An 18464-nucleotide genomic window follows, 5' to 3' on the forward strand; every position below is an offset into this window, starting at 1 on the left:
GCTTTCCACTCCCAATAAAGTGTAGAGAAACCGAGAGCCCAATATAGTGTAGTATGTTAAGCATAAATGAAGTAAAGGTTATCGTGAGAAAATTATACTCACAAACATGGGTTACCACAAAGGCAACCACTGTATAGGCAGGTGAGGAGATTAGATCTGTCCTCACTCAGGGATAAGAAGTCGCTCTCTGTAGATGCGAAAGGGGGTAGATCACCCCTCCACCAGGGGTGGACACGGTATAGCAGTAGGAGAACAGAGGCGCCAGCAGGATAAAAGCGGATAAAAACTTTAAAATTTGCTGGGAGGAAGTGGTGGACTTACCTCCATAAAGCAGACACGAAAGACTGTCTGAATAGTAGCAATCACATTTATTAATTAGTACCCCAAAACAGTGCAACGCGTTTCGCAGGCCCAGCCCACTTCATCAGGCAATAAACATGGGGACAAGACAGAATTTCAGCAATAGCAGGTGTACTGAGTCACTGAGGCGCTACACCTGCTATTGCTGAAATTCTGTCTTGTCCCCATGTTTATTGCCTGATGAAGCGGGCTGGGCCTGCGAAACGCGTTGCACTGTTTTGGGGTACTAATTAATAAATGTGATTGCTACTATTCAGACAGTCTTTCGTGTCTGCTTTATGGAGGTAAGTCCACCACTTCCTCCCAGCAAATTTTAAAGTTTTTATCCACTTTTATCCTGCTGGCGCCTCTGTTCTCCTACTGCTTTCCACTCCCAAGGGAGGTACCCCATACGGGCACTTTTTCCCTTGTTATTTAATTCGGACTTCATGATGACCTAGCTCTACTCTAGCATGAACATTGATGGTAGGAATCACTCTATACTTTGTAGCACTGCTATAGCATGAGTACTGATGGTAGGAATCACTCTACTTTGTAGCACTGCTATAGCATGAACATTGATGGTAGGAATCACTCTATACTTTGTAGCACTGCTATAGCATGAACATTGATGGTGGAATAGTAGGAATCACACACTGATGGTAGAAATTGGAATAGGATGGTGGCACCGACCTAAAACGTTGTGCCATTTTATCTGAATTGCTGGTATTTCATGATCAGGCAGTAAAACTGGGCAGTTGAACCTGGTTGAGTTGCCTTCAATGAGTTTCTAAAGGGAAATACACCGGGTGGGACTACCCACTATCTGCTTCTCTCCCTTTATTTAGCTTGTTATCTGTGCACATGTCTTTAATCACGCAAATACTGATTTACTACCTTATTAGCAACAATCTGCTATATTCTTCCCTGACCCAGGGCACAGCTGCAAACCTAATATCAAAAAAAGAAAAATGTATATATCCAGTGTTCTTTAATGATAATAACTCAACCTTCCTGTTGATGGATGAAGTGTAGAGCCAGTTTGGACACATGGCTGTGGGCAGAGATGGAATAAGATGTAACGGGGCCCTAAGCAAGGGAGTAGATTTGGGCCCCCTTGTTGTCCTTTTGGTAAGCTGAAGTGGAGAGAAGGAGGCAGTTGGGCCCCTTGACACTGACTAGGCCCCAAGCACCTGCCTAGGTTGCCTGGTGGATGAGCCTGCTCTGGCTGTGCGTGAGCTGTGGGTGAGCTGTGGGATGTTCATTTTGTCCATTTTTTGTTGTATGTGAAAGTGGAGTTTATTTAATACAGTGTTGCCGACACTCCGGCTTCCAGTGATTGCTCTCTCACCATGGAAGACATCCAGCTACTATTTATAGGCCTGTAACCTTTGTGACACAAGTTGCAATAGAGCTGATGATAATGGCCACAGGGCAATGTTGTGGAGGCCACTGATGGGTATTATTTGGCTGATGTTGATATATTGAGCTACACGTTCTTCATTTATGTTTTATATTTAAAGAAAACCTGAACTGAAAATTAAAAGTCAAAATAAACATACACAAGTCATACTTACCTCCTGTGTAGTCTACTCCCCAATCTCTTTCTCCTCTCCTGCATCCTGTTTGTCCGCTGTGATCAATGAAATTCTCCGTCCTCCATTTTGAAAATGGCTATTACCCCATAACAGCTTCCTGGTCAGCACACTGTTAAACTGTAACATCGCCCACTTGAGCCATAGGGAAACATGGACACATCAGTTCTCCTCTCAGCTGTAACTGACAGAAACTGATATATAACCGACAGCAATTGATATATTTCAGTTCTGACAAAATGTTGTCAGAACTGGAAGGGATCACTGTAAGAAGAAAATGGTGAGCTGACGAGCACCTGCTGACGACTCAAATGTAGCTGCATGCATGTATTGCTGTGTTCTATTGCTTGTGTGTGTTGAGCTTCTGAGAGGAACTGATGGCAAGGTAATTCTGTAATGTTCATTTGAAGTTACCTCATGTGTTTATTTTAAATAATTTTACTCAGTACAGGTTCTCTTTAAGTATTTATATAGTGCTGACATATTACGCAGCGCTGTACAGAGTATATTTTGTCTTGTCACTAACTGTCCCTCACAGGAGCTCACAATCTAGTCCCTACCATAGTCATATGTCAATCAATGTATTGTGTAGTGCATGTATCGTAGTCCAGGGCCAATGTTTGGGGGAAGCCAATTAAACTATCTGTATGTTTTTGGGATGTGGGAAAAAAAGCGGAGTGCCCGGAGGAAACCCACACAGACACGGGAGGAACATTCAAACTCCATGCAGATATTGACCTGGCTGGCACTCGAACTGGGGACTCAATGCTGCAAGGCGAGAGCGCTAACCACTACGCCACCGTGCTGCCCAAATGTAGCGCTCTTCACGGTGTATTAAAAAGTGCATTGAACAGTCCCTGTCTCCAACTAGTACAGTCCATGGTTGGGGAGGAAGCATTGCAGACAGCGTTGGGGGTGCAGTCCATGGTTGGGGAGGAAGCATTGCAGACAGCATTGGGGGTACAGTCCATGGTTGGGGAGGAAGCATTGCAGACAGCATTGGGGGTGCATGGTTGGGGAGGAAGCATTGCAGACAGCATTGGGGGTACAGTCCATGGTTGGGGAGCAAGCATTGCAGACAGCATTAGGGGTACAGTGCATGGTTGGGGAGGAAGCATTGCAGACAGCATTGGGGGTACAGTCCATGGTTGGGGAAGAAGCATTGCAGACAGCATTGGGGGTACAGTCCATGGTTGGGGAGCAAGCATTGCAGACAGCATTAGGGGTACAGTGCATGGTTGGGGAGGAAGCATTGCAGACAGAACATTGGGAGTGCAGTCCATGGTTGGGGAGCAAGCATTGCAGACAGCATTGGGGGTACAGTGCATGGTTGGGGAGGAAGCATTGCAGACAGAACATTGGCAGTACAGTCCATGGTTGGGGAGGAAGCATTGCAGACAGCATTGGGAGTGCAGTCCATGGTTGGGGAGCAAGCATTGCAGACAGCATTGGGGGTACAGTGCATGGTTGGGGAGGAAGCATTGCAGACAGAACATTGGCAGTACAGTCCATGGTTGGGGAGGAAGCATTGCAGACAGCATTGGGGGTACAGTCCATGGTTGGGGAGGAAGCATTGCAGACAGCATTGGGGGTGCATGGTTGGGGAGGAAGCATTGCAGACAGAACATTGGTAGTGCAGTCCATGGTTGGGGAGGAAGCATTGCAGACTGCACTGGGAGTACACTTCTTGTTTGGGGAGCAAGCACAACACATTGGGAGACTGGTCCTTGGTTGGGAATCAATAATTTCAGACAGAGCATGGGGAGTGCAGCCCCTGGTTGGGGAGTATGCTTACCAAGGACTGCATTCCCAGTGCAGTCTGCAATCCTGACAGTGTAGTAGCCTTGAAATCTGTGCTATTCCATTTACTTTTTCATTTTATTAGATTTGTCAAGTACTTCTTGAGTTTTAATAAGGCAAACTACACTGAGCATTGGCTTTTTAGTGGGAGGGCGTTTTGGTCTCTTTTTGTCCCCTATAGTTTCCTAGTGGTCACCCGAGCTGCTTGCATATAATGCTAAGATGGAATGTTAGGGAGTGAGATTTTGCAGTTTCTTGTGGTCAAGGATCATCTCCCCACACTCCCTCACTTCATTGAGAACATTTTTAGAGGGTTGAGACGCTGATGAGTTTTCCCTCTGCCTAGAGTTGTCTTGCATGGAGCATCTGGAAGCTTTGACTTTCCCTACAACAGATAAAGCTGTTTCTAATTTGTCTTTTATTGCAGAGCCCTCCACCAAACACTGCAAAACTTCTTCGGGCTTTGATTGAACTCCCATCATTTCCTCCTATGTGAAAGCCTGCCATTTCAGAACATGGCATAAATCAGTTGAATACTGTATGCCCTGTCCACCTGTCTATGCTGCACTCTGAATACAAGTCTTCACCATTTCAGCACTGCTTAACATGGTTCTGCATGGCCTATAGGCAGCAACCAGGAAGATTTGCCAACACTTCTTTTGCCAACAGGCTAGAATGTGATGGCCTGGCTATCTAAAAGGGCATACAGGAAGAAAGGAGAAGGGACAGATGTTTATAACGTACTGTGACAGCCACATAGTGTAAAAAACAAAACAAAAGCAATTTATAGTACATTTTACTCAAACATTGCATACGTATGCATACGCATGAATTTAAAATGTTAATTTTTTTATTTTTTTGTGACAGTGGATAGTGGTTCATTGATGCACTGGTAAACAGGACAGACAGGCAGCTAACATTGGTTAAAGTTCATTTCACACTGGGACGTTGCATTACAGTGACCACATAATGCAATCAAAAACCACGTATCAGGAGGCATGCGTAACACAGGCAATGATGCAGCTGACCATTGTGCACTTTGACAAGCATTGTGCACATCGATGTGTGCAATGCTTAAACTGCACCGTAACAATGGAATCTGCTGCATCCTAGCACAACTGGTGTAGTGTGAATTTTTCTTGGACTTTAAAATGCACCATGTTGCAGTGTGCAAAAATATCAGTTACAATGCAACATGTCAGTGTGAGAGTACCCTTTAGGCTGGTTTCACAGTGGGACGTTACAGGCGCACGTTAGAGCAGCCTGTAACGCACCCCACCGCACAGCAATGAAAAATCAATGGGCTGTTCACAGTGCCCACGTTGCGCTACGTAGTAACGCTGCGCCACCAGACAACGTACTGTATGCAGTACCTTCTAAGCGGCAGAGCCGCGTTAGACTGCTTGTACATGCTCAGTAACGTTGGGGAGGAGCGGAGACTGGCCAGGCACATGGCTAATTAATATTCACTGCACTCAGTGACGTGCAGTGTTTACTTCCTGGAGCGGCCGCTCTGTGCAGCGATTGGCCGGCGGGACCATGTGATGCCGCATGCGCACAAGAGTACGCATCACGGCATCACGGACGCCAGAGTGAGCTGCACAACGCGGCTCACTCTGACGTCCAAAGCAGGGAGCACCAGGCGTTGCGTTAGGGGCACGTTATGCGACCATAACGTCCCCTAAAACGCAACGTCCTGGTGTGAAACCAGCCTTAAAGTGAACCTGAACTGAGTAAAATTTAAAATACACATAATGTACCTGCAAATGAGTATTACATGCTTACCTCACCGTCAGTTACTCTCAGAAGCTCACCATTTTCTTCTTACGAGCCCTTAAAGTTCTGACAAGTTTGTCAGAAATGAAATATACTGGTTGCTGTCAGTTATAGATCAGTTGCTATCAGCTATACCTCAAAGGACAACTGAATGTGCAAGGTAATGTCCATGTTTCTCTATGGCTCAAATGGGCGATATTACAGTTTAACCGTGTGCTGACCAGGAAGCAGTTATGAGGTAATGGAGGATGGAGAATTGCATTGTTCACAGTGGACAAACAGGACGCAGGAGAGGAGAAAGAGAGAAATGAGTCGACTACATGGGAGGTAAGGAGGTAAGTATGAGTGTTTTGTTTTGATTTCTAATTTTCAGTTCAGATTTGCTTTGAAGTACATCGGTATGACAGCCTCCTTATCTGTCCTGAAAAACCTCTACCTATCCTCCTAGCTCCGATTCTGCCAATCCTGGCAGAAACTCCCAAGTTCCACGCAGAGCATGATCTAGCGACGCTGGCTGACCCGGGTTCAGTGCGGCTGTACGGGATATATTTGGAAATTCATTCAATCTGCTGAATTTTCCATTTTGACATTTTTGGAATTATTGGCGATAAGTTCTACCTCCTTAAAGAGACACTGAAGCGAAAAAAAATATGATATAATGAATTGGCTGTGTACCATGAATAATTACTAGAAGATTAGCAGCAAAGAAAATATTCTCATACTTTTAACTAACATTGCATTATTCTATAATATGTGCAGATTACACAACACTCAGCATTCAAAATTATTCTTTCAGAGCAGTCTGTGCAGTAATGACCTCTCCTCTAGCAGAGGAAAAGTAAATAGTCCAGGAACAGTTGAGATAATAAAAGTCAGATAACAGCCCTCTCCACGACTAACTTAGTAGTAGAGATTAATGTTTTTTTTGCATAGAGATAACAACTGGAGTTTCTCAACTCTTCCTGTACTGGAAACAATTAGACTGATGTATCTGATCTTAATGTTTTATTTCTTAGCTGTACTACACATACAAATCATAATATCATATTTTTTTTTTCGCTTCAGTGTCTCTTTAAGTTTCCTTCAACTCCTGAGATCAAAAAGAGATTCCATGTGTGTTTTTTTTCTTCTCCTTGTCACTATGTACATCTAACCACAGAGGAGCAGCTGCATATGTCCTCGTCATCTGTCACCTAAGGACATGGCTACTGTGACCTTACCAGAAATGCCTTGATGCCTAAGTCCACGTAAGAAACTAGGTGGTTTGATAAGCACATTACTTGTTCTTTTTCCGCTGTCCCTGGTTATACAACTGTTCATGTAATATGTGGTATAAATCGCTGGGCTAGGTTTAGTAGTCTTGTGACTTTGCACTTGGTTTGGTCTTATTTTTTTCTGTGTGTGTTAAAAGCACAGCAGATGGACAAAAGATCAGCGCCACCGAGGAAGTTGGATTATGTTTGACAGCGAGAGGATATGCATGTGAGCACAGAAACAATGGTGGGGCCACTCCCAGAGTCAGTGCAGAAAGGTTGTGGATGACATGTGTACTTTCAATTCCAAGTTTAGATCACTGGAATCAAGCAAAAGATTGGAAACAAATCTTTAAAAGGAATCCCCATAAAGATCAAAACAACATAAAAAAACCTGCTGAATGTCGACCCCATTTAAGCAGCAGGGGCAGCCATACTATCTCAAGAATAACAAATTAAATAAGTAGATACATATTTGTTTTACTTACATAACGTATGCATTGTATGTCCACGTTTTGTTTTCCATAAATTTTATATAGTTAATAAAGAAAACAGTTTCAGGCGTTTTCTATCTGTACTGCCCCTGGCTGAAGCCAATCCTGATGTAATTTCCTCCCTTGCTCTTTTTTTCCTCCTAGAAACTGCAACTGTCATATCTAGCTTGCTTACTAAACATATGTGAGCACCTCATAGATCATATTTTGCAGCTTCACACTGAACTGCCCTCAGCCAATCAGTGAGGAGCAGGAATGTTGGAGCAGAGATAACAAGCGGTACCAAATAGAGCCAGGCTGACTGAGATAATATTTATTACAGCAGAAACATCCATTGCAGGTTTGTTTCAGAGACTTAAAGAGCAACTGTAGTGAAAATGACATAATGACTAAAATTGCGTTTTTTTTTTTTTTTTTTTTTTTTTTTTTTTTACAATATTCATTTATAGATTTAGTCACTGTTTGCTTATTGTAAAATCTTTCCTCTCCCTGCTTAACATTGTGAAATGTATCACATGTGGTAACATCTTTAGTTCTGCCAGGTGATCTGTACGGATGTTTGTTACTGAGAGTTCTATGCACAGAGGGAGACATTGCTTGCTTGGCAGTTGGAAACAATGGTTATTTCCCCAAAATGCAACTATATTCACAGACCGCAAACTGTCAGGACCATGGTCATGACATCACACTGTGGGAGGAGTTTCTCCACAATATCAGCCATACTGATGATCTATTTGAGAAAAGGTAAAGATTTCTTGTGGGAAAGGAGGTATCAGCTACTGATTGGATGAAGTGCAATCCTGGGTTAAAGTTCCATGTTAAAGTAAACCTTAAAGAGGAACTTCAGCCTAAACAAACATACTGTTATTAAGTTACATTAGTTATGTTAATTAAATAAGTAATATAATCTCTTACCCACTCTGTTTTGACCTCTTGCCGACCGCGTCACGCCGGTAGGCGTGGCCGCGGCGGCAGCCCCAGGACCACCTAACGCCAATTGGCGTAAAGTCCTGGGGCTCTGTTTTGCAGGAGATCGCGCACAGGCTGCGTGCACATCTCCTGCTTGGGGGGCGGAGCTCCGCCCCGCCTTCAGTCTCCGAGCGGCTATTGCCGCTCGGGAGACTGTTAGACGGCGTGATCGCCGTCTATTTACTCTGTGCAGCGCTGCGATCAGCAGCAGCGCTGCACTGGGGACAGCCGTGTGACACGGCTGTCCCCCTGGGGGACAAGAGAGCGATCGGCTCTCATAGGCAGAAGCCTATGACAGCCGATCGCCGTAATTGGCCGGCTGTGGGGAGGGAGGGAGCGAGGGAGGGAAGGGATTTAAAGGAAGAGGGTTTAAAAAAAAACAAACAAAAAAAAAAACCGCAACACAAATATTTATTAAAAAAAAAATAAACATGGGGGGAGCGATCAGACCCCACCAACAGAGAGCTCTGTTGGTGGGGAGAAAAGGGGGGGGGGAATCACTCGTGTGCTATGTTGTGCGGCCCTGCAGCTTGGCCTTAAAGCTGCAGTGGCCTTTTAAACTAAAAATTGCCTGGTCACTAGGGGGGTTTAGCCCTGCAGTCCTCAAGAGGTTAACCTCTTGACGACCAGCTAACGCCGATTGGCGTAAACTGGTCGTCTGCGGGTTTCCATGGAAACGGCCGCTCGTTCGAGCGGCCTTTCCATGTCCGTTCACGGAGGGTGTCTCCGTGAACAGCCGGAGAGCCGCCGATCGCAGCTCGCCGGCAAAATGTAAACAAGCGCGGAAGAAATCCCCGCTGTTTACATCATACGGCGCTGCTGCGCAGCACCGCCGTAGGGCAGATCGGCGATCCCCGGCCTCTGATTGGCTGGGGATCGCCGGCATATGATAGGCTGAAGCCTATCCTTCAATGCGCAGGACGGATATCCGTCCTGCGCAGCCCAGGAAGGAAGAGGTAGGGAGGGAGAGGGAGGGAGCACAGAAAACGATGCGGAGGGGGGCTTTGAAGAGCCCCCCCGCAAAGCGCAGCAAGCCGGCAGCGATCAGACACCCCCAGCAGGACATCCCCCTAGTGGGGAAAAAAGGGGGGGGAAGTCTGATCGCCCTGGCATAATACTGATCTGTGCTGCGGGCTGGAGAGCCCACGCAGCACAGATCAGGCAAATCACTCCTGGTCGACAAGTGGTATGAACAGGCAAATGTTTGATTTCATGATGGCAGCCATCTTTTTGGTTGAAAGGAGGTGACAGGGAGCATGAGACACAGTTCCAAATGTCCTGTGTGCTGATCACCCCTCCCAGTTGCTAGGCAACGTGAATAACAACATAGGAAATCCCATCATGCTTTGCACAGCATCAGGGAAAAACCGCCTGGGCAGATTTGATGGGGCAGAGCTTAGCTAAAACTGCAGCTAAAAATGATGCTTGGGTAAGAAAAACAAAGTTCTGATGCTGTAAAACTGTTAAAGAAACACCAAGCCTTTTCAGTTCTGTTGAGTAGATTTTTAGTCCGGCTGTTCACTTCAACTGAAAGGTGGGTGAAGGGTTTTTGTTACCTGGGGCTTCTACCGGCCCCCTGCAGACGTCCTGTGCCAAAACTGGGACAAACCGATCCTCCGGTCCCCCGCAATTAACCAGTTTCATTTCTGGCCAGTCGGTGGCCACTTTGTCTACCCAGCCCTGGCCGCGCGCATCCTCGATCACACTCCCATCGCTGACGCCATCCTGCATATGCGCAGTGCGGCGACAGGGGCGTGATCGAGGACATGCGCTGCCAGGCAGACGCAGTGGTCCGACGATTGGCCAGTCGACGGAAACTAGACTGGCTCGCTGCGTGGAAGCGGAGGATCCCTTTAAGTTCAGGATGCTGTGCTGGCAGAGGCTTTTCTCCTGCACATTGTGAAGTAGTAGCTGGCTGGTGGATGAGAGGGACCAGAATGGTGTTTTATATAGGAAACCTCTGTCTGTCACTGTGTGTATGTCAGGAATGTGCTGTGCAGTGAAAAAGCAGAGGCTTGTGAATTTCTCAGGCACGATGACACATGACTCATTGGCTGTCCTTCCAAATACTTTAACTATGACAGCACTTAGTTTCCCAAAAAAGCCAAAGTCCTTGTTTTCAGTGCAAAGCAAAACAAGGCATGCTGTTCGCTGGCGCTCCTGATCATGCTGTGTGCTGGGAACGGTAATTGCCCACCTGTCATTTCTCACCTTTAATGCTTTCGCATGGCTGCTGAGGGGAATGTTTGTACACACAAGTATGGATGCTCTTCCAGCTAAATGCGTGAGAAGTTCCTGTGCTACCTTTGCCGTTCACTCTCCTCAGTGCTCTAGCTAGACACATGAATAGACTTCTCATTCTTTGTAATACCGTTAGAACTATTGGGCAAGGTTTTTATATTTCCATATAAAAGAAATCTGTTACACATTTTGTCAGAGTGCTTGTGATTTTTAAAATATTTGCATATTTTAACGTCTATATGTACATGGACATATTTACATCTTATAGAGAGACCTCCTTTAAAGAGGAATTTAAAGAGAAACTCCGACCAAGAATTGAACTTTATCCCAATCAGTAGCTGATACCCCCTTTTACATGAGAAATCTATTCCTTTTCACAAACAGACCATCAGGGGGCGCTGTATGACTGATATTGTGGTGAAACCCCTCCCACAAGAAACTGAGGACCGTGGTACTCCTGGCAGATTCCTGTCTGTGAACCTTGCTGCATTGTGGGAAATAGCTGTTAAAAAAGCATGCAGCAGCTACATCACCTGCCAACAGTAAAAAGGTCACCATGTAATGTCAGAATGTAAATCAGGGATTTAAAAGATTTTACAATGGGCAAACACTGACTAAATCATTTATACATAATTATTGTAAAAATGAAGCACTTTTTTTATTACATTATTTTCACTGGAGTTCCTCTTTAAACCCAGGATTGAACTTCATCCCAATCAGTAGATGATACCCTTTTTCCCACAAGAAATCTTTACCTTTTCTCAAATAGATCATTGGGGGTGGGGGGTGTCTGTATGGCTAATATTGTGGTGCACCGCCTCCCACGGTGTGATATGAGGACCAATTGCTCTGACGGTTTCCTGTTAGTGAACCTCGTTGCATTGTGGGAAATAACGTCTTTTTCCAACTGCCAAGCAAACAGTAAGTGCATAGAACTCTCAGCAAACGAACATTCTGCATAGATCACTTGACAAAACTAAAGAGGTCACCACCAGTGATATATTTCACAATGTAAATCAGGGAGAGGAACAATTTTACTATCTGTAAATGAATATTGTAAAAAAAATAAGCAATTTTTTTCATTATGATATTTTCACTGCAGTTCCTCTTTAAGTAAGCTCACAAGTTTGTTGAAGTTAAGCAAAATGTTCTTATGTCCTGACGTTTTATCGGCAGTTGTTCCAAGCTGTAATTAAAGCTTAGGGAATAGTGAGCATGAGTATTCAGCAGTCCATTACTTGCATTGATTTGTGACCTACAGCAAAATAAGGCTTTGGTGAGAAAGTTGTGTCCCTTGTTATGGGAATACTCTGTGGCTTTTTATGACTCTCTACTGGAGACTGAAATTGAGAAGAAGGAAGGTTTGGATATGAGGTAGCTCTGAGTTGTCCTGCTATGTGGAATAGATCTGTCTCGTGAGGTGTCTGGGTCTGGGACAGGCAGTCTAGGCAACTCGGAAAGGAGAGACGTCTGAGAACTGGTATGTATAGATGACAGCAACTATGGGAAGATGCTGAAGGATAAATAGAGCAGAACATACGTACTGGAGGGAAGATGGGGATAGTGATGCCACTCACGGGCAAGTTTATTTAAATAGCAGTGTACTATATGCTGACATACAGTAATGAAGACCTGTTTTAATTTAAAAGGCCATTGATTAGTTGATATCAAAATGTCAAACCGTTTTAAAAGTGAACCTGAGCCAAAGCTCAGGTCCTAAGAGGAGGGAAGCCTCTGGATCTTGTGGAGGCTTCTTGGTCCTTCTCGCTCCTGCCACTGAACTCTTGTACCCTCCAGAAGAATTAGGGCCATGCCATTCAAGCATGGCGCTGCTGTCTTCTAAGGTAAGTATTTCCTTTTTGACCCAAACCTCGGCCACTTCCTGTAGCACAGACTCGCTGCCCTAGGCTACAAGTCTTCGCTGAGAGCTTGTCTGTGCCTGCCCACTGTCAGTCTGGCTAGCAGGATGATGCTGTCTAGACATCTGTAGTAGCCCCACATATAGAGCATGCAACCTACTTTCTGAGCCCTATCTCCCCCCCCCCCCCCCCCCACACACACACACACACACACACACCACCACCACATTGTTCTCCTCCTTGCCAATGATCCCTTACACTCAGGCTTCTGCTCCTTCAGTCAGCTCCCTTCAGGCCAGAGGTTTCAGTCCATCTCCACCAGGACCTCAAGGCATAGAGACAGCCTCTTCCCCTCAGCTGTCAATTCTTTGAACTCTACTAACTCTCTTCACTCACTTCTCCCCCCCCCCCCCCCCCAGATCGTTCATCCTTATAAGCTGTAATCGATAAAACACGTACATAATTGTTGTCAATTATTCTATTACACTGCTGTATTTGTTAATTATGCTACCTCGCTATCGCTATGGAATTTTTTTCTCTGACCTGTACTGTGTGTCCTATGCTATACTTAAAGAGGAGCTGTTAGGTATAGGGTCTCAGAGAAAATAAACACATATATCAGTAGCTAAAGATTGGCTGTACTTACATTACATATGCATTTCACTGTCCAGGTTTGGATTTCACAGAATTTGTATATAGTATATGCAGAGATAGATGCTCCTGACAGCTCATGGCAGGCTCCATGTTTGTGAAGCCAAATGTGTCGTCATGTCCTGCCTGCTTCTGGTCACAGATAAGCTCCTTCTTGAACAACACGGTGTGCAGTGAATATTAATGAGCCATGTGGCTAGGAACAATAGCTGACTCCTGCAGTGTAGTCTGCCCGAGATTTATCAGTGCTTCGCACGCTGGACTGATTAGAAGCTCCTGTACCGTCTCATTAGCAGCCGAGGGGAGGGCCCCAGAATGCTTTGCAGTTTAGCTGCGGCTTGCGTCTTTATGGGTCTATAACAGACTAAGATAAGCACACATCAAAGGTAACTGAAATGTTTATCTTCACTAATGGCTTTTGAGCTTCCTTCTAAACTGTTTAACACAGGAGAATAGAGGTTTAAATTAGCTTCTGCAGCCTGACAGTTACTCTTTAAAGTGGATCCGAAATAAACTTTTATTCATTGTATAATTGTGTTCCTTTCATATAGTTTATAGGGCATTCCTTAAGCCAAATATTTTTTTTTAATAGTTTAATTCCCTATAACTAAACAAGCCTCGCCCACAGCTTCTCCAGTGCCTTGCCACTCTATTACCCATGTAGAAAGGGCTTATGGAAGCTCAGTCTGGGCAGGAGGAGGAGGAAGTTACTAGCCAGAGATTTCAGAGGCATAGGGGAGGAGGAGAGGGGGTGAAGTTTTCACATGCTGAGGGTTGGAGATGCAGATCAGCTTGGCTGTGTGTAATGTGACAAACAGAACATGGCTGCTGTTGTATCACAGGAAGAAATAATAATAAACTGTTTAAGCTGTTTGCAGCTAGATTTACTGTGTAAACTTATCTAAACTTTAGATAAGATGTAAAGACAAGTTACTTGTTATAGTTAGTGTTTCATCTCTGATCCGCTTTAAGCCCTTTATAAGCCAAGTCCAATTCCGGGCATGACCTAGTCATGCTTGGCGAAATAAAATGATTCTGATTCTTACTTTGCCTGCTAAGTCTCTGTATGTCATCCTTTCTCATCACCTCCCTCTCCTTCCCCATAATAATAGATGCATCAGTGGCCCCTTAGGCTAGCGGTGTGTCTGTACAGCACGTGGCTCCAAATTGATTCCTGCGGAAAGAGAGTCTTGCTCCCTGCAGGCTTACAGTACTCGTGCTTGAGCAGGTGGTTTTACAGGGTTGTTGCTGCTACATTTCGCCTCTCAAGGCCAGAATGTTTGCATTTATTTACATGTAAGTCTATAGCGGAGAGAGCTGGATAGCGATAAGGGGTGGAAGCTCTGATTTATTAACCCTTGCCAGTGTTCTCCCCAGAATTTTTTCCCAGCCGGGTGGCATGAAATAGTAGCCGGGTGGCATGAAAAAGTAGCCGGGTGGGTCGAGATGAAAATGCAGGGCAACTCTGCTTACAGCATAGGAGGTGGTGAGGAGGTGAGCCAATGACAGCCGGGTGGTCACCAAATTTAGCCGGGTGGAGCACCCGGCTAAAAGATCCTGGGGAGAACACTGCTTGCAATAAAAAAAATAAAAAAAAAGAACACTGCCAACTTCTAAGTAGGATTGGTGCTATATATACACAAATGTTTGTGTCACTATGGCAACTGTCAACTCTGGTTCACTTTAAGAACTATTAGGCTGGCTGTAAACCAGCATTAGCGATGCATTGCGCCCATCGCACCTCCAAAAACAGGCCTTCATGGAACACCACGCTATTCCGCGGTGTCCCCTGCCTGCCGTCACTTCCTGCTTTGGATATGTGGAAGTGAATTGTTAAAATATGCTTCCGCGCATGCGTGCCGCGACACCAGCATGTTTAAAGAAATGGGTTGCCGTAGACTAACATGACTTCCGGGACGACGCAGGTTGCCGTAAGTTGATGCAGCACCACAGCGGTAACATAGTTTTGAAGGTCTCTATAGACTTTCATTGCCCGGCGGTGGGGTAAAAATACCACACCACCCCGCCCCGGTGTGAAAGGGCACCCAATGTTTGTATCCCTTGAGTACAGGCGTGCCTGTATACGTCTGAGTATACAGTGGCTTGCAAAAGTATTCCCTTGAAGTTTTCCACATTTTGTCACATTACTGCCACAAACATGAATCAATTTTATTGGAATTCCATGTGAAAGACAAATACAAAGTGGTGTACACGTGAGAAGTGGAACAGAAATCATACATGATTCCAAACATTTTTTTACAAATCAATAACTGCAAAGTGGGGTGTGCATAATTATTCAGCCCCCTGAGTCAATACTTCATAGAACCACCTTTTGCTGCAATTACAGCTGCCTATCTTTTAGGGTATGTCTCCTAGCCCATTCTTCTTTCAGTCAGATTAGATGGACAGCGTTTGTGAACAGCAGTTTTCAGATCTTGCAACAGATTCTCGATTGGATTTAGATCTGGACTTTGACAGGATCATTCTAACACATGGATATGTTTTGTTTTAAGCCATTCCATTGTTGCCCTGGCTTTCTGTTTAGGGTTGTTGTCCTGCTGGAAGGTGAACCTCCGCCCCAGTCTCAAGTCTTTTGCAGACTCTAAGAGGTTTTCTTCCAAGATTGCCCTGTATTTGGCTCCATCCATCTTCCCATCAACTCTGACCAGCTTCCCTGTCCCTGCTGAAGAGATGCACCCCCAGAGCATGATGCTGCCACCACCATATTTGACAGTGGGGATGGTGTGTTCAGAGTGATGTGCAGTGTTAGTTTTCTGCCACACATAGCGTTTTGCATTTTGGCCAAAAAGTTCCATTTTGGTCTCATCTGACCAGAGCACCTTCTTCCACATGTTTGCTGTGTCCCCCACATGGCTTGTGGCAAACTGCAAACGGGACTTCTTATGCTTTTCTGTTAACAATGGCTTTCTTCTTGCCACTCTTCAATAAAGGCCAACTTTGTGCAGTGCACGACTAATAGTTGTCCTATGAACAGGTTCCCCCACCTGAACTGTAGATCTCTGTAGCTCGTCCAGAGTCACCATGGGCCTCTTGACTGCATTTCTGATCAGCGCTCTCCTTCTTCCGCCTGTGAGTTTAGGTGGAGGGCCTTGTCTTGGTAGGTTTACAGTTGTGCCATACTCCTTCCATTTCTGAATGCTCGCTTGAACAGTGCTCTGTGGGATGTTCAAGTCTTTGGAAATCTTTTTGTAGCCTAAGCTTGCTTTAAATGTCTCTAACGTTATCCCTGGCCTGTCTGGTGTGTTTTTTTGGACTTCATGGTGTTGTTGCTCCCAAGATTCTCTTAGACAACCTCTGAGGCCGTCACAGAGCAGCTGTATTTGTACTGACATCAGATTACACACAGGTGCACTCTATTTAGTCATTAGCACTCATCAGGCAATGTCTATGGGCAACTGACTGCACTCAGACCAAAGGGGGCTGAATAATTACGCACACCCCACTTTGCAGTTATTGATTTGTAAAAAATGTTTGGATCATGTATGATTTTCGATCCACTTCTCACCTGTACACCACTTTGTATTGGTCTTTCACGTGGAATTCCAATAAAACTGATTCATGTTTGTGGCAGTAATGTGACAGAATGTGGAAACTTCAGGGGGGCCGATTACTTTTGCAAGCCACTGTACCTATCCATTATTCTGATCTGAAGCTGGAGTGTGTTGCTGAGATTAGCTGGATTCTTCTGATCTGTTGAAATGGACTTGGCTTGAATTAAGTGATTATAGCAACAGCTGGAGTTCAGTCAGTTATGACCTTTCTACCTTTTGATCTTTTTTTCCACTTTAATAAAGCTATGTTTTACTGGCTGTTCCCTTTGCTGGGCTTCTTTACCCTCTTTGCCCCTTTTCACCTCTTCTCCTCCCAACCAATTTCTTCTCTATCCCTTTTCTCTTCCAGGTCATCAGCCCCACCCTCACTGTATTCCCATCATTCCTTTCCATTCTTCTCCATCTTGCCCTCTCTTTTCCACATGCATCCATTGTTCTTTGTCCTGTTCTTATTCATTTCCTCTCTTCCCTTTGCACATCTTTATTTCACTTCTTTGTGTCGGTTTCTACATATGTTTCTAGTTATGCAGCTGGATAGCGTTCCTTCAGGCTCACTCATTGAAGCAAGTGAATCATTTTATAACATCTGTATTAGCAATACAATATCTGTGCCTCCTCATTGAGATGCTAATAATTCTGAGTTGTTGCAAATTTCAGTCTAGTTTTATGCAAGTTTAAAGGGATACTGTAGGGAGTCGGGGGAAAATGAGTTGAACTTAGCCGGGGCTTCTAATGGTCCCCCACAGACATCCTATGCCCGCGCAGCCACTCACCAATGCTCCGGCCCCGCCTCCGATTCATTTCTGGAATTTCAGACTTTAAAGTCAGAAAACCATTGCGCCTGCATTGCCGTGTCCTCGCTCCCACTGACGTCACCAGGAGTGTATAGCACAAGCCTAGTATGGTCTGTGCCTGCGCCGTGCGCTCCTGGTGACATCAGCAGGAGCGAGGACACGGCAATGCAGGCACAGTGGTTTTCAGACTTTAAAGTCTGAAATTCCATAAATGAACTGGAGGCGGGCCGGAGCATTGGGGAGTGGCTACGCGGGCACAGGATGTCTGCGGGGGACCATTAGAAGCCCCGGCTAAGTTCAACTCATTTTCCCCCGACCCCCCTACAGTATCCCTTTAAGCAGCTTGGAAATGGAGCATCTCATTCACCATCCATTTATCCGATGTCCAATTGTGTGTTATATAAATAGTGCTTTTAAGATTAGATCTGGCATACAAGATGGGAGTGGGTAGCAAGGATTGTGAATAGCTATATCCCACAGTGATTCATCTTGCCAGCTGTAAAGATGCCTGCATCACTGATAAATTAAAGACTGTAAATTGGGGTGTTGTATGATTTTAAACAAATCTTGCACATTTCTCAGGCTAGGTTCACAGTGGGACATTAAAGTGGCACGTTAAAACAACATTTAACGCCGAATAACTCACTGCAATGAAAAATCAATGCCCTGTTCACAGTGCACACGTTGCATTGGTGACTAACGCTGCACGTCAAGTGAAAGTACTGCAGTGCGTTACACGCGGCTAAGCTGCGTTAGACTGTTTGCACATGCTCAGTAATGTTGGAGGAGGAGGGTAGCCACATGGCTAATTAATATTCACTGCACTGTGTGACGTGCACTGTTTACTTCCTGGAGCGGCCGCTCTGTGCGGCGATTGGCTGGTGGGACCATGTGATGCCGCATGCGTCAAAAAGTACGCATCACGGCATCACGGACGCATCAAGAGCCGCATAATGCGGCTCAATCCGACGTCCAACTTCAACACCACCATGCGTTGCGCGTTGCGTTAGGGGCACGTTATGCGACCTTAAAGGACGTACGAGGCGAAATTACAAAAAAAAGTAAATTACCTGCCTCATCTTTTAAGGCACGGAGGACGCCGCCCGCGCCCTCCGTGCCGA

At 45.2% G+C, this 18464-nt stretch overlaps 1 protein-coding gene across 3 annotated transcripts in view; it reads left to right on the forward strand.

The window, feature by feature from the left end:
- The window catches only part of SORBS1 (sorbin and SH3 domain containing 1), a 351749-nt gene that overhangs the window by 80291 nt on the left and 252994 nt on the right, over window positions 1–18464 (forward strand). The window lies entirely within an intron of this gene.

The sequence above is a fragment of the Hyperolius riggenbachi genome, chromosome 10 (assembly GCF_040937935.1).
Source record: "Hyperolius riggenbachi isolate aHypRig1 chromosome 10, aHypRig1.pri, whole genome shotgun sequence".
Classification (NCBI taxonomy): domain Eukaryota; kingdom Metazoa; phylum Chordata; class Amphibia; order Anura; family Hyperoliidae; genus Hyperolius; species Hyperolius riggenbachi.